The sequence below is a fragment of the Saccopteryx leptura genome, chromosome X (assembly GCF_036850995.1).
Source record: "Saccopteryx leptura isolate mSacLep1 chromosome X, mSacLep1_pri_phased_curated, whole genome shotgun sequence".
Lineage (NCBI taxonomy): Eukaryota > Metazoa > Chordata > Mammalia > Chiroptera > Emballonuridae > Saccopteryx > Saccopteryx leptura.
The window spans coordinates 38,170,848-38,186,645 of record NC_089516.1 but is presented as its reverse complement, the minus strand read 5'-3'; the positions used below and the strand labels follow the sequence as shown (position 1 = coordinate 38,186,645).

The 15,798-nt window shown below is 40.3% G+C and overlaps 1 protein-coding gene across 1 annotated transcript in view; it reads left to right on the top strand.

Annotated features, from left to right (window-relative positions):
* Window positions 1-512: 512 nt before the first annotated feature.
* Window positions 513-15,798, top strand: part of KLF8 (KLF transcription factor 8) — a 171,753-nt gene continuing 156,467 nt past the window's right edge. The window contains exon 1 of the mRNA XM_066356054.1: window positions 513-864. The gene's annotated coding sequence lies outside the window, so the exon portion shown is untranslated. The remainder of the gene's footprint in view (window positions 865-15,798) is intronic.

Sequence of the window (15,798 nt, the reverse complement as noted above, 5' to 3'; positions counted from 1 at the left end):
GGACACTTACACAGATGAGAGAGAAGACTGAGTTTAGCAGATCAGGCCAAAGATAGAGGACCCAAAGAGAGGGGATCTGCTACAGCCACTTCAATCCAGAAAGTGTAAGAAAGTGGGCGGTGCCAGCGAGGGCGCTGCAGAAACTTTCTTAGCTATCTGGCTGCCTAGAGAACCACTTTTTTTCCCACCAGAAACAAAGTAAAGAAAAGAGATGGGGTTGGGTATGGCGTGGCCTGGCTAGCCCGGAAGGACTTTGGGTGGAGCTGACTGTGAAAGCTTCAGGGCAGGGGGGGAGGGGAAGATTCCACCAGCCACTAACCTCAGCTCCCTAAACTTAGCAGAAAGGTCGGACGAACTGCTGGAAAGGCCAGGAGCCCCATCCCATGATTCTGTCTGTTCGCAAAAGACGGACGAAAAACCAAGTAGTGCGATGCAGCTTTAAAGGGGCTGGTGATTGACAGAATGTGTAGCAGTGGATGGGGTGGAGCCGCTGGGTGGGGTCTGGGATCGGCAGCTGGGAGAAACCAAAAGGAAGAAAAAAAGAAAACCATTGCCCCTGATATCGCTAATGCCAAGCGGGAAAAGCTAGCCAGAAAGGGAGGAAAAGGGGGGTTTTAGAGCTCATCTTCATTCCTACCCACAGGCAACTCTCTCAAACCCCTCTGTCTCCTTTGGAGATAATTAAAATTGAGTATACGCGGGCCCTCGTCGGTGCCCATTACCTCTAACTCTCCATTGAACTAGGTTGTAGTACGAGGGAGTGAGGACCCCGAGTACATCAGCTCAATTCCAGCCCCGCCCCATTCGTTGGCTCTGGCCCCAGGCTGGGAGGAGAGGATGCCTTCGGAGGCGCAGAATCCGAAAGTAAGTCCGTTTCATTTTGTCTACCCACCTCCATTCCTCCCTTTTGCCCCCCTCACTGGGGTCTCCTCTGGGCGGCGAAGGATCCACCTTATAGAAGGAGACTCTTTCAAGGAGGATCCGGAGGGTGGAGCAGGGTGGGGTAAGAAAGGAGGGCAGGGGAGGAGGGGTGGCGCTAGGGGAGCTGCCACCCACGGAATAGGCGCGCTCGGAGTTTGATGTTTGTATGGTTAGAGCCTCGATTTCCCCTCAGGTCATTAGAACCTTGACTTACTCCCTTCAGGTATTCTTCCCCCCACCCCCCACACACACACTCTAGCATCCTTATCAGGTTGCTTAAAGCCTCTAGCTGTGAGTTGGGAGGGCTCCATCTTGCCTGGCTTCTTAAAGGGACAGTGCACTAGTTCAACTGAGGGAAATCTGCACTGGAAATTCAATTTCGAGAAAGACGTCGGTAGCTCGCCTTGTTATAACACGATGAGTGTTGGGGGAATTTTTATTGAGAGGATAGCTTTCTCTCCCTCATACGAACTTGATTCTAATATCCAGTTGATTCTCAAGATGTGCACCCTTGAGTTGCACATTAGTTAACTGCAGTCAATTAGCAGTTTTAGCTGAACGGAAAATTTTCTGCTTCTTAAGAGGTGCCATGACAGTGCAGATAACTTGAAAACATCAATTCATTCTACAAATACTTATTGAATGCTAACTTCATTGCATGTGACTGATCCCAGTGCTGAGTGGTGTCTATTAATGTCAAGACCATGTAGTGTGGTGTCACTGACTTCTTTCTTAACAGATTGATGGCCAGGGTTTCTTTTAGGATAGAGATGAATGTTGAATTTGATTCCAAACATTTACCAAGTGTCTGTCACATGAAAGTTCTAGTGGTTCCCATCTATTGTCTTTCCTTTAGTACCAGACATCCATATGCCCAAGCCCAAGTAGCTAGGAGACCCAGCTGGAAGAGATAGGAACTCAAGTCAAAATGGCATGCAAAAGGAGAAGGGTGGCATGCTTTAATAGGGAAGCTAAGACCACTGTGGATGATATGCTATTCCCATGTCCATGTCCAGTCAGGAAGACTCTGTTGGGGAGGAGGGTTTCACAAGCTCCCTTCTGATGTTAAATAAAACTGGTGTGGTGGAGACTTGTCAAAAGGCCTCAGATTGACCAGTGATGTCTCTTTCATGTTTGTTTCTCTTATTTTTCTGCTTAGGGAGGCAGCAGGACTGGGTGGAGCCTAATGATATCCCCCAGGTTAAAGAGATGAAAACATGTTGTTTGAGGTTTTAAGGAGGGTATTTATTTTGAAAGTTCCTGTTCGGTCATTGGAATGCCACAGCTCTTAGTGCTCTGCAATTTACCAATTCAGCTGTTTCTGGTATTAAATGCAAGTAACAGAGCCCCTTCTTTCTTTACTGTGTTGGGTTTCATTGCTTCCCCAGTGCCAACTCTCATCATGAGCAGGTGTTAGTTCTAGGTTCCTGGACAACATTTAACTAAAACACCTTCCTCCATCTCCTCTCTTCTCAATTGATTTTCCAAACCTCAAAGCGACCTTATTCTTAACAGCCATATCATTGAGTCTACTGGATTCAAATAAAGAAGAAAATCTCACTTAGGATTATTTCTCCCTAAAGTCTCTAGCATATGGGCTCCTAAAAACAAAGGAACCATGAATTCAACTGGAACTCTTCTGGTTACTTTCGTCAGTATGAGGTCAGTTTTGTCACAGAGCCAAGAATCACTTGTTCATATCACATCCACTGAACTCTGCTATCCACACCCTTGCATGGAGGGTGGAGAAGGAACTATGTGTTGGTATCATAGCCAGCCTCCTGCACTTGGTATGCATGGAATATGTTAGAAATTGCTATGCTTCCATTTTAACATTTGATTGTCCCTTTGTGTTTATGTTGGTTTTTTTTTTTTTTTTGGGGGGGGGAGTTTCTAGTTGTAGAAAATGGGAACTGGACACTTCTTAGCTGTCATAAAATACCATTGCTGAAATATGGTTATTTTCTTCCTAGGACAATGAAAGGTTTGTGAACCCACTAACAAGTATCACAGGCAAGCAATAGAAATCCTTTTTCAAGGGCTTTGAGTGGCTTCCCCAGAGCAATTTAAATTGTTTGCTGTCATTCATTGTGCTTCCTGGGATTGCAGAGAATTTTTGTCTACTTGGAAGCAAAAATGTTTTGTGAGGGATAATTGTGAGAAAGGACACTCTATGGTCTCTCTCTGTATGGTAAAGAGTACAAGTAGTAGTTTTGGCGCCCAAGTTCCCTTCTCAAATGCCTGTATATAGTGGACTAGGGTTGTTGTTGCCTAGAATAGAACAACTTGTTCGTGCATTTACTTTGGTTTGTTGCTCAGCCTTTAGGGGTAAAGAACTCTGATAAACAAAGGTATCAACACAAAAGTATGTTGTGTTATGATAATCATAAATTCATTCATTCAACAAATACTTAGTAAGAATCTACTTTGTGCTATCACTGCACACATTGGGGAATTTTAGAAATGAAAGAACAAAGCCCCTGTTCTTTTGGAGATTATATTTTAATGAGGTGAGTTATGGAAGGGGAAAGCCAAAAACAATAAAGATATTTGTTGAATAGGGAAAAGGCTGGAGAAATAATACAAAGCACTTGAAATTGGGCAGATATATTTAATAAAGAGAAGTTAAAGAAAATTTCTCTGATATGGTGACATTTAAAAATATATCTGAATGAATTGAGAAAGTCAGCCATGAGAATACCTAAGGAAATGGTGTTTTAGACACAGGAAACAGAATGTGCAAAGGTTTAGTGTATTCAAAGAATAGCAAGAAGGCCAGTATCACTGGAGTGGAGAAGAAGAGAATGGTAGGACATGTGGTCAGAGAGACAGAGAGGGCCTGATCATTAGCACCTTATAAAGATTCTGGCTTTTATTTTTTTTAAAGAAAATAATAATGAACAATTATTTTACTTAAAATTCTACTTTAGTAAGGAGAATGAATCTTCAGTTGTTCATTTTAACACAATCAATATGCTTTTAATACAACGTTCCTTTAAAGAAAAAACTTAGTAAGCTTATTGCTAAATTAATGTCAACTAATACAATTTAATTTCATACTACCCATTGTTTTATAATGTAATTATCTGAAAAAGGTTTCAAACACATTTGAAGCTACTTAAATGGAAATTCATTTCAATACACTTTAATAAAAATTACAATAAATTTATTAGCAGTAGAATAAGGTTTTCCCTTTTAAATAAAACATTACAGGATTCTGTAATATTGTTTTAGTCTGTCATGAAATTGTGAAGGTTATTTGCTTGAAACTTTTTTAAAAAAACTTTTAGTCTTTTGGCACACATGATTTGTTCTAAGCTATTCACTATCTTTCTCCTCAAAGTCCTTCCCAGAGGGGAAGTATGTTTCTTGTAATTTTTACTTGATCTTAACAATATCTTTTGAGGGAGACACTATTATAATCTCCATTTTATTGCAAGGAAACTGAGGCACATAAAAGTAAAGTACTTTATCCAAGCTCACACAACTAGTAAGTGAAAGAGGATTTATTCTCTTCTGTACTTTCTAAGAAGTTTTTCCATTAGGTTCTTTCTCTCCTGTCTGAAATTTCTTTTTCTTCTGTGGTTCTCTCACCCATCCAACCATCACCACCTAATATAACTAACATTTATTGAAGACCTACTCAGTGCCAAGCCCTCTATCGAACACTTTACATATATCAATTCATATCATACAATAGTTCTAGCCAGTAAATACTATAATTTCTTCCATTTTTCAGTTACAGAAATTGAGGCACAGAAAAATCAAACAACTTGCCCAAGTTTGCAAGCCTGTAAGTGGCAGAACTAAGTTTTAAACCCAAGTCTAAAAAACCTATACCTTAATTATTATTCTATACTACCTAATCTTCAGCTTGCAGACGTATTCTTTCCCTGGTCTAAATCAATCTTTCTTTAACAACACTCATACAAATTACCACCCCATTTTTCTGCAGTTTTCATTTAAATCATTTATTGTAACAGCTTTTACAAAGTTACCTAAAGACCTCCTGTCATGTCCAGTGCCCTCTCTTTAGGTTTTTAACATACCTGACAAACTAGTACATTTGAGGTTATTGTATATTCCTTCTTTGTTTAAAATCTTCCTTTTCTTGTCTTTCCCGACAATATCTTGGATTACCACCTACCTCTCAGACTACTCTTTTTATTCTCTTGCCACTCTATAATCTTTGTTTGGGCTATCTCATCCACTTAAGAGTTTCAACTGCCATTTAAATGCCTGTATGACAAATCTGCATCTCCAGGATGAATGTTTTTCCTGAGCCTTGACCCACCCATTCATCTGTTAACTGAACAACTTAACTTGACATGTCACACTTAATATGTCCAAAACTAAATTTATCATCAAACCATGCACTCCCCTTTTTATCCCTGACCAACAATCACATAACCAATCAAATTACTCTTTCTTCTCCTTCCTTTCCTCATTTTGCTTCTTGAATCTTTGTATCTTCCCCATCTCTATTTATAGTATCTTTGCTTAATTTCTTATTATATTGGATATGGCCTATTAAAATAGCTCTTTTTACTGTTTTTTTTTTTTTTGTATTTTTCCAAAGCCAGAAATGGGGAGGCAGTCAGACAGATTCCCGCATGCGCCCCACCAGGATCCACCCGGCACGCCCAACAGGGGGGCGATGCTCTGCCCATCCAGGGCGTCGCTCTGTTGCGACCAGAGCCACTCTAGCGCCTGAGGCAGAGGCCACAGAGCCATCCTCAGCACCCCGGCAAACTTTGCTCCAATGGAGCCTTGGCTGCGGGAGAGGAAGAGAGAGACAGAGAGGAAGGAGAGGGGGAGGGGTGGAGAAGCAGACGGGTGCTTCTCCTGTGTGCCCTGGCCAGGAATTGAACCCAGGACTCCTGCATGCCAGGCCGACACTCTACCACTGAGCCAACCAGCCAGGGCTTTTACTGTTCTTTTATCTACTTTAAAAGTATGTTGGAGTCCTAGTTCCTGGTATCACAGAATGTGATTTTATGTGGAGACAGAGTATTTATGGAAGTAATCAAGTTTAAATAAGGACATTAGGACAGAACCTAACTTAATATGACAATATGGTACCGTATGAAAAGAGGAAATGTGGAAACAAAGGTAGGCTCCATGGAGGGAAGATGATATGAAGAGACACAGGGAAAAGGTAGCCACCTGGAAACCATGGAAGGAGGCCTAGAACAGATACTTCCCTCATAGTCTTCAGAAAGAACTAACCCTACTAACACCTTGATTTTAGACTTCAAGCTACCAAATCTGTGAGATAATAAATTTGTGTTGTTTAAGCCATTCAATTTTTAGTACTTATGGCACCTTGAACAGGCTAATATACAGTTCAAACTAGTTTACATATTAAGATATTGCTAAAATGCAAGTTTATATCTTACCAGACTTGTGGTCCAGAGTTCTTCAAAGAATCCCCATCACTTACAGGATTAAATCCCTGTCTTTCAGTAAAATACTTTACAGTTTCTCCTCAATCTAGCTTTCATGTTTATTGCCTATAACTTTTCCTCGTCACAGGAGCCACATTAAACTAACTGCTACTACTTGAACATGCTGTGGTCTTTCACAAATACTATATCTTTGTTCATGCTGTGAGGACTTCCAGAAATATCCTTCTCCTTTTTAAAATATGTACTACTCCACCTCTACCTTTCCTTCTGTTCCGTCCTCTTTTTGGTAAGCTCTTATGCATATGATGATATCTAATTCAAGTGTCATTTTCTCTGTGAAACCTAGCAGCACCTTGAAGTACAGGTAGGATTTGGATGGCCAGAGTGGAGCAGAAAGGACATTCTAAGCAGGAAGAATCATATAACCAAAGGCAGGTAATGAGTACCAGTATAATGTGGGCTTAGAGGGGGATATAATAAGATTAGGGAAGGGATGAAGTGAAATAACACTTTGCTTTTGATGATAATATAGGCGGGGCAACATCAGCTGCTGGAGAAGCAGCAAAGTCAATATTCTTCTTCTATCTTGTCTTAGGGAAACAACTAGGTCTCAAAGAATGTTATTATCTAATTAATGTTTTCTGATGCTGAGATGGCCTGTGTTCTGTTGTCTTTCTAATAGTTCCTTGAGCGAGGGGCACTTTTCCTGGTCAGTGATAGGTGGTAGCAGAGCAGAAGATATTTAAAAGAGTTTAGAGTGCTTTTCTGCTTTACCAGAATGTGATCTGCAGTTTTGGCTTCTTTAAGCCTGGCCATATAGTGACCATTCCCACATATATAAGTCAGATAGTTTTGAAAAGGGTAAGCAATATTCATTCATCCATCTTATTAGCTTATTCAACATCATATCCTGAGAATCCTCTATGTGGCCAGCTCTGTGCTACAAGCTTAGAATACAAAAATATAAGACCTCAACTTTGCCCTAGACTCAGCTGAGAGACAAAGTTCCACCAAACATAGAGTATTTATTCATATACTATATGCCAGGGACCAGGTTAAGCCCTTTGCGTATTTCTTATTTAAATTCATAGTAAGGTTATATTCATTTTATCGATAAGGACACTAAAGGTTACAGGGAGGCTGAATAAACTCAAGGAAGAAGGCATTAGAAAATTGACAAGTAAGCAAATCATTAACATGAACAGGAAAGATGTGGGTGACATTGGGGTTGAAGAAGTCAGGGAAGACTTGTTAGAGGAGGTGATGGTTGAACCTTGAAGGATAAATAAGTTTTCAGGGTAGACAAGTATAGAAAGTAAGGACATGATAAGTGGAAAGAACATCATGTATAAATGAATAGAGGTTCCAGAGAGATGATGTATTTAAGAAATAGTATTTTATTATGTCTGAAGCATAAGGATGTTCTGGGTCAGTGGCAGGAATAAAGACTGGCAAGGTAGACATAATCAGTATGTAACCATAAATAAAGGATTCTCTGTTTTTTTTATAGGCACAGAATTAGGAGCACTTTTTCCAAAAATAATTTTTTTCTTTACTTTTAAAAATCTTGCCCTGGCCGGTTGGCTCAGCGGTAGAGCATCAGCCTGGCGTGTGGGGGACGCGGGTTCGATTCCCGGCCAGGGCACATAGGAGAAGCGCCCATTTGCTTCTCCACCCCCCCTCCTTCCTCTCTGTCTCTCTCTTCCCCTCCCGCAGCCAAGGCTCCATTGGAGCAAAGATGGCTCGGCCGCTGGGGATGGCTCCTTGGCCTCTGCCCCAGGCGCTAGAGTGGCTCTGGTCGTGGCAGAGCAACACCCCGGAGGGGCAGAGCATCACCCCCTGGTGGGCAGAGCGTCGCCCCTAGGTGGGCGTGCCGGGTGGATCCCGGTCCGGCGCATGCGGGAGTCTGTCTGACTGTCTCTCCCCATTTCCAGCTTCAGAAAAACACAAACACGAAAAAAAAAATCTTAAGGATTACATAAACAGCTGCTTTTAGTGCTACATAGAAAAATTAGAGACATCTTTAGTACTGTATCATTCAACAGAGACCAGAAAAATTTCTGGGGCCATAAGGTAGACTCAAACCTGAGGACTCATTGAGCCCCAAGTGTCATTGTAGATCAGGGGAAAAAGGGTGAGACTTGTTCTTTCTGGGAGACCGAATAATAGCTATGGCTGCTAGTCAGATATTCAGTTAATATTAATAATAGTATAACAACAATAAAAATAATAAATGTGACAAGTATACTGTAAGCACTGAATTTATTTCCATTTTATAAATGGAGAAATGGCAGCACTTCAAATCTATGACCATAGCTGTAAAGAAACTGGGAAAATTCTGCTGATAATTGGCAAAACTTGAATTTGACCAGATAGTTTGGCTTCACAATCTACATTTTTAATCATTATGGTAGCTAGCTAGTCAGAAAAACCAAAAAGGAGGTAGATCAAGGTGGGTCACTAAGTCTAAGCTCAGGTATCAGTTTAATACATTGTACAATGGGTACATATAAAAATATGGTAATAGATGAAAGATTTAAGAAGTAAGGAAGCAGCCAGTGAAACAGGAAGCTTGCTGACAGATGTCACAGTGCAAGAGGCCACAAGCCACATTCAGGCCACAGATATACTTTATATTGAACAGTGTTTTCCATAATCTGATTTCATTACCATTGTATAAAAGGTGAAATATTTCATGTAAAATAGAGGTCTGTAGATTTCTTGAAAAACTTGAAATATTTCACATCACTAGATCTATATATACTGCTGCATGATGAAAATCATGAGGAACTGAGCAGCAGCTGCTCCTTTAGACATCTTATTTATTCATTTCTATTCTTTAGTTGCAAAAAGGCGAAACTAGCTGGAGCCGGTTTAAAGCACAAGAGGAAGGAACATGACTGGATCTTGAGAATGAACTGGATTGTGGAAATAGAAAGTTGTTAGGAAACCAAGCTGTTTTCTTTTTGTGTCTCGTGTCTGCTTTCCTGTGCATAACATCTTATTTATTTATTTTTCTTTTTTAGCAAATTAGAACATGGAGTAGGCAAGAGATAGCTCCTTTATCTCCTGCGTTCATATGTTACAGTTTAGTCACATAGAAAGGTACTGACTGGGCCCTCTTAGTACCCATTACCAAGCCACAGGGAGTGGGCACTGATCTACTTAGTTTGAGTCAGTTGCTTACCCCTAGATAAATGAACTTTGAACAGGAGGCAAAGGTTATGTGATATAAACTAGGGGCACACATTTGTAAATTAGGTAGGAGTTATTAAGAGGTCATTATGTGTGGAGCAGATACTTTCAAATGTATCCCTTGTACCAAGCATTATTTTGGTTCTACTCACTTTGTGGTAGCTTCTCATGTTCTCTTGAAGATTTTTCAACCTATAGCCTGGCCTATCTGATCTGCTTGCAAAGTTATTTTGGGAGTGTGTAGGGTTGAGTATACCCCAACTGTTCCTATTACAAAGAAATTTGAGGCTAAAATTTCCAGAACATCCTACCCTGGCTTTCTTTTAGCACTTTGAATCCCACAGGGCTTCCTTCCTCTGGTAGCTTAAAATCACTTTATTGATACTTATAATGACCACTGAATAAGGCCTGGTGAGTGCATTCTTAAAGAGTTAATAGCCCTGGATGAAAAGAGGGAAGGGAGGTCTAAAGGGGCACAGCTAATGGCGATGTGCTCAGGATTGAAGAATTAGCAAAAATTTCATTCATAAGCATAATGCCTGGGCTTTAGAATTAGAATGACAGGGGTTTGCTGTGTTTTTTCTTATTATATACCCTTGACTGAAAGGAGCTTTCCAAGTTTTGTGGTTGTCAGCCGAGGCTTTGGGTAATTCTTGTTTAATGATTTTTTTTTGACAGAGAAAGAGAGATAGAGAGAGAGGGACAGATAGGGATAGACAGACAGGAAGGAAGAGAGATGAGACGCATCAATTCTTTGTTGTGGCACCTTAGTTGTTCATTAATTGTGTTCTCATATGTGCCTTGACTGGGGGGCTACAGCAGAGCAAGTGACCCCTTGCTCAAGCCAGTAACCTTTGGGCTCAAGCCAGGGACCACGGGGTCATAGATATGCAAGCTAGTGAGCCGCGCTCAAGCTGGTGACCTCGGGGTTTTGAACCTGGGTCCTCTGCGTACCAGTCTGGTGCTCTGTCCACTGTGCAACCTCCTGGTCAGACCTCAGTGATTTTTTTCAATGACTTCTAAATTCCCTTCCTGATACTTTTTACAAAAGTAGCAGTTGATATTGAAGGCCAGTCCAAAGCTTTGGGGTACAGGGATTGCTAGTTCTAGAGAGTGTTGAGAGTAAATCTTTTCTTACTCCTCAAAGTACTAAAGTAAGCTGCTCTGGCTGAAACTATCTTCTCTCAAGACCATGGGATGGAATCCTTCCAAAGGAATTCTGTTTTTGTCCCAGTCCTGCAACCTTTTCTGGCATTTGCTTTTCCTTTTATAAATAGAATAGAATTATCCTGACTTCCTCAAGCTAATAGTTGCTTATTGCCCAGGGTAATACTCTGCATTCATCAGTGAAAAGAGGAAAGAACCCAGAGCCAAAGCCAGGAGACTTCCTAGAAAGAGAAATTTCACTTATGATGTTTGAAATCTGAGCAGACATTGGTTTGCTTTTACTTTCCTCTTTGTTGAAGTTAAAGTTGCAATGAAGTGCATATAGGTTGTATCCTCTCTCTCCTTGCTCTCTTTTGGCTGATAGTTTAAGATGGTATTTATTGTAAATTACAATAAAAGTTAACATTAATTGAGCAGTTACTATATGTAAGAGACTTCTAAATTCTTTTTTTTTTTTTTTTTTTTTCCCTGTATTGTTCTGAAGCCAGAAACGGGGAGAGACAGTCAGACAGACTCCCGCATGCGCCCGACCGGGATCCACCCGGCACGCCCACCAAGGGGTGACGCTCTGCCCATCAGAGGGCGATGCTCTGCCCCTCCGGGGCGTCGCTCTGTTGCGACCAGAGCCACTCTAGTGCCTGGGGCAGAGGCCGAGGAGCCATCCCCAGCGCCCGGGCCATCTTTGCGCCAGTGGAGCCTCGGCTGCGGAGGGGAAGAGAGAGACAGAGAGGAAGGAGAGGGGGAGGGGTGGAGAAGCAGATGGACGCTTCTCCTATGTGCCCTGGCCGGGAATCGAACTGGGACTTCTGCACGCCAGGCCGACGCTCTACCACTGAGCAAACCAGCCAGGGCCGAGACTTCTACATTCTTGACAACACCTATCTGGTAAAATTGTTATGATAATTATATACCACATAAAAGTACTTAGCATATAATGTTCAGTCAGTAAATTGTATTATTTATGTATTCACTATCTTCTCCTTTATCTTCTAAAAAAGTACTTGGATTGGACTCACTGTAAGCACATGGCTTCCAATCTCAGAGGGAAAATCCTGGTTGATTCACCATCCTTTCATCTAACCCCACAGAAACAGTTCCAAGACTTTTTCATACTTTTGAATTTCCCACTCATATCTACTCCCAGTTTGGGCCTCCATAATTTGCTGATAAAATTATATGAATTATCTCATTTTCCTTCCACTTCGTTTAAGTCAATGCTCAAACATCAGTGTATATATATCAACTGCAGATCTGCTTACAATGTAGGTTTTGAGTCAGAAGGTCTGGGCTGGGACCTGAGGGTATTTTATATTTCTAACAAATTTATGGATGATGCAGATACTGTTGGGTGGATAATATTTTGATTATTGTGGATCTAAAGAAGATCAAAGTTCCTTATTTACTTTTTTACAGATGAAGGGATTGAGACTTAAAAATGTTAAGTGATTTTCTCAGGGTCATACAGCTAGTAAGTGGTAGAATGCAAACTCAAAGCCAACTCCTGATTCTTGTGCTGTACCTATACCCTACATTTCTGCAATTGTTTCTTGAAGCAATTCCTTGATGTTGACTTGCTTTTTCTACTTCACCTCAGTCTATGGACTTCTTCTGGGAACTTTATTTCTAATCTGTATACAGCTTTGCTTTGCCAAATTATTGCTATAGTTATTTTAAAGTTTTCTTGCAAACAGTTTTAAGTTATTTCAGCTGAAAATGTCTCATAACTAGTGCATGCAAGTTTTGAAGTGCTCTGAGGCAATCGATTCCAGCATTCATAGTTTTTATTAGCCCAAAAGGAGGATTAGGGTGAGGTGAGGGTGACTCAGATATTTGGGAGTAGTATTCAGAGTTGTTGGAGAATGAGAAATGAAAAATGTCAAGATATGTTACTACTTCTGGCCCTAAGTCACACCAGCTATATCTTTTTTTATGTTTTTTTTTTATTTATTCATTTTAGAGAGGAGAGGGAGAGACAGAGAGGAGAGACAGAGAGAGAGAAGGGGGGAGGAGCTGGAAGCATCAACTCCCATATGTGCCTTGACCAGGCAAGCCCAGGGTTTCGAACCGGCGACCTCAGCATTTCCAGGTCGACGCTTTATCCACTGCGCCACCACAGGTCAGGCCACACCAGCTATATCTTAAGAATGACAACTTACTGGCTACGTAAGGTAGGAAATACAATGCTTTTTACAGAGAAATTTTTCAAACCATCTTGCCAGACACTAGAACTCAGTGTGCCTGCAGGTTGATGAGATTCCTTGGTATAATTTGATAGCCATAGACTCTATGATAGTTGAAAAATTTCAGGAGCAGATTCTTATTTTTTTTTGAGAGACACAGAGAGAAAGAGAGACAGACAGAGAGAGAGACAAGAAAGGACAGAGAGAGGGCGGAAGAGTGTTACAAGCATCAACTTGCAGTTGCTTTCACTTTATTTGTGCATTGCTTGATTCTTATATGTGCCTTGACTGGGGATCAAAGGGGCTCAAACTGAGCCACTGTCCCCTTGCTCAAGCAAGAGACTCGATTTGGGCTTAAGCCAGCGACTTCGGACTTTTCACACCAGTGACCTTTGAGCTCAAGCTGGTGACCTTTGGGATTGCATGGGTGATCCCCCACTCAAGCCAACAACCCCTTGCTCCAGCTGAGGAGCCAGTGCTCAAGCTGACAAATTTATGCTCAAACTGGTAACCTCAGGGTTTCGAACTAGTGACCTCATTATTCCTCGTGGATGCTTAATCTACTGTTTCACCACTGGTCAGGCTGCAGGAATAGATTCTTAAGTATCATTAGAATTTACCCAGCTGTCTTTTTTGCAGCTGTGCAGTGGATGTAATAGTAGCCATAAACAGGAGTCAGTAATGCCTAATTGTATCTTAAACTTTCTTCAAGGCTTCCTCTGACTATATTGTCCTTAAAGATAGATTTGTGACAGTGTGTTAAATTTTTCTTATTTTGATTAAAAATAAAGTCAAGAAATGTCATCCTCATAAACTGGGTAGGCTTGAACACAGAGTATCCTTGAGAATCTCAAAACTGGATTTTAAATTCTGTGACTTAGGCACCCTCTGTCAGTCACAAACAGTGCACCCCTATTGTGAAAAAAGTACTCAAATAAAACAGCCACTTTGTACATATTCAAGGGACAGAAGGGAGCTGGCTTCTGAGTGCCTGTCACTGTGTTAGCCCAGTATAAATATTATTTTGCTGAATCTTCTTAGTAATGCTGTATGAAACATTTTACCCTCCCCTCTTTTTCATACAAATGAAGAAATTTAGAATCAGAGAAATTAACTAACTTGTAGTCATACATCTAACATTTGGCATCTGGAATTCGAACTCATAAAAAAAACTATAGCCCTTGCCTTTAAGTACCATGTAATGCTGTTTTCAAGTACCTAAATTAGGAAGGTGACAGACTCAAACGTCACAGCCCTCTCTTATAAATATTCTTCTTTTATTTACACTTTCACCTTTTCATTTTCTTACCTTGAATGGGAATAAAATCATAGAAATAACAAAAGTCCTGGATAAAAGTAAGTAGAAAATAGAGGTTGTTCCTACCTCAGGGCTTTCACAGCACTGGACCCACAGTCTAATGATGTCTTAGCAGTGTTTTTCCCTACTGCCTAGCACTTAGAAGGAGACCAGGAAATATTTGTTGAATGAGTGAGTGAATAAATGAGATTGGGGGGAATTATATACCTATTTTGAGACTTCCTGATAGATTAAACATCATTTCACATATTCCTGGTCAACTAAATGTGAATTATGTATATAAGTACCCAGACACAGATATACATAATCATTTAGAAATTGCCAACAAACAACAAGTGTTGGTATTGATGTGGAGGAAAGGGAATCTCATGTAATGTTGGCAGGATTGTAAATTGGTACAGTCACTATGGAAAACTGTATGGAGGATTTTCAAAAAATTGAAAATAAAATTACCATATGACCCAGCAATTCTACTTCTGGGTATTTATCCAAAGAATGATTAACAAGAATATATGCACACCTATCTTTATTGCAGCATTATTTGCAGTAGCCCAGATAAGGAAGTAACCTATGTGTCTATCCATAGATAAATGGAAAAAGAAGGCACATATGGGCCTGACCTGTGGTGGCGCAGTGGGTAAAAGCATCGACCTGGAATGCTGAGGTTGCCGGTTCGAAACCCCAGGCTTGCCTGGTTAAGGCACATATGGGAGTTGATGCTTCCTGCTCCTCCCTCTGTTCTTTCTATCTCTTTCCTCTCTCTGTCTCTTTCTCTCTCTGTGTCTCCTCTCTCTAAAAAAATGAATAAATAAAAATGTAAAAATAATAATAAAAAAATAAAAGAAAGTAATTAAAAAAAGAAGGCACATATGTATATATGATGGAATATTGCTTAGCAATAAAAAATGAAATCTTACCATTTTCAACAACATGGATGGACCCAAAGTATATTATGCTAAGTGAAATAAGTCAGACAAAGAAAGAAAAATCCTATGTGAGTTCACTTATATGTGGAATCTAAAAAATACTAAGCAAAAGAGTAGACAAACAGAACAGAAACAGGCTCATAGATAGAATAAACCGATGGTTCCCAGAAGGGAGAGGTGTGAGGAGATGGATTAAAAAAGTAAAGGCGAATGAAAGGAATAAACTTTCAGTTATAAAATAAGTAAGCCATGAAGATGTAGTGTACAGCACAGGGAATATAGGCAATAGTATCATAATAACTTTGACAGTGACAGATGGTAACTAGACTTATTGTCTTGATCACATCATAAGGTATATAAATGTCAAATCAATATGCTGTACACCTGAAACTAATGTGATATTGTATACCAACTATAATTTAATAAAAAATAAAAATTTGCCATCCTGATATACATAGACTCATGGAGATATATCCCTTTATAAATCAATATTCAGTGTACTACTTTCTTGATGTAATACAGTACCAGTAAATGAGGGGCTTGAAACAACAAATTATTATTTTCTCACAGTTCTGAAAGTTAGAAGTATGAAATCAAAGTGTTGTCAGGACCTTGCTCCCTCAAAAAGCTTTAGGGGAATATCCTTCCCTGTCTCTTTTAGATTCTGGTCAACCAAACATTCT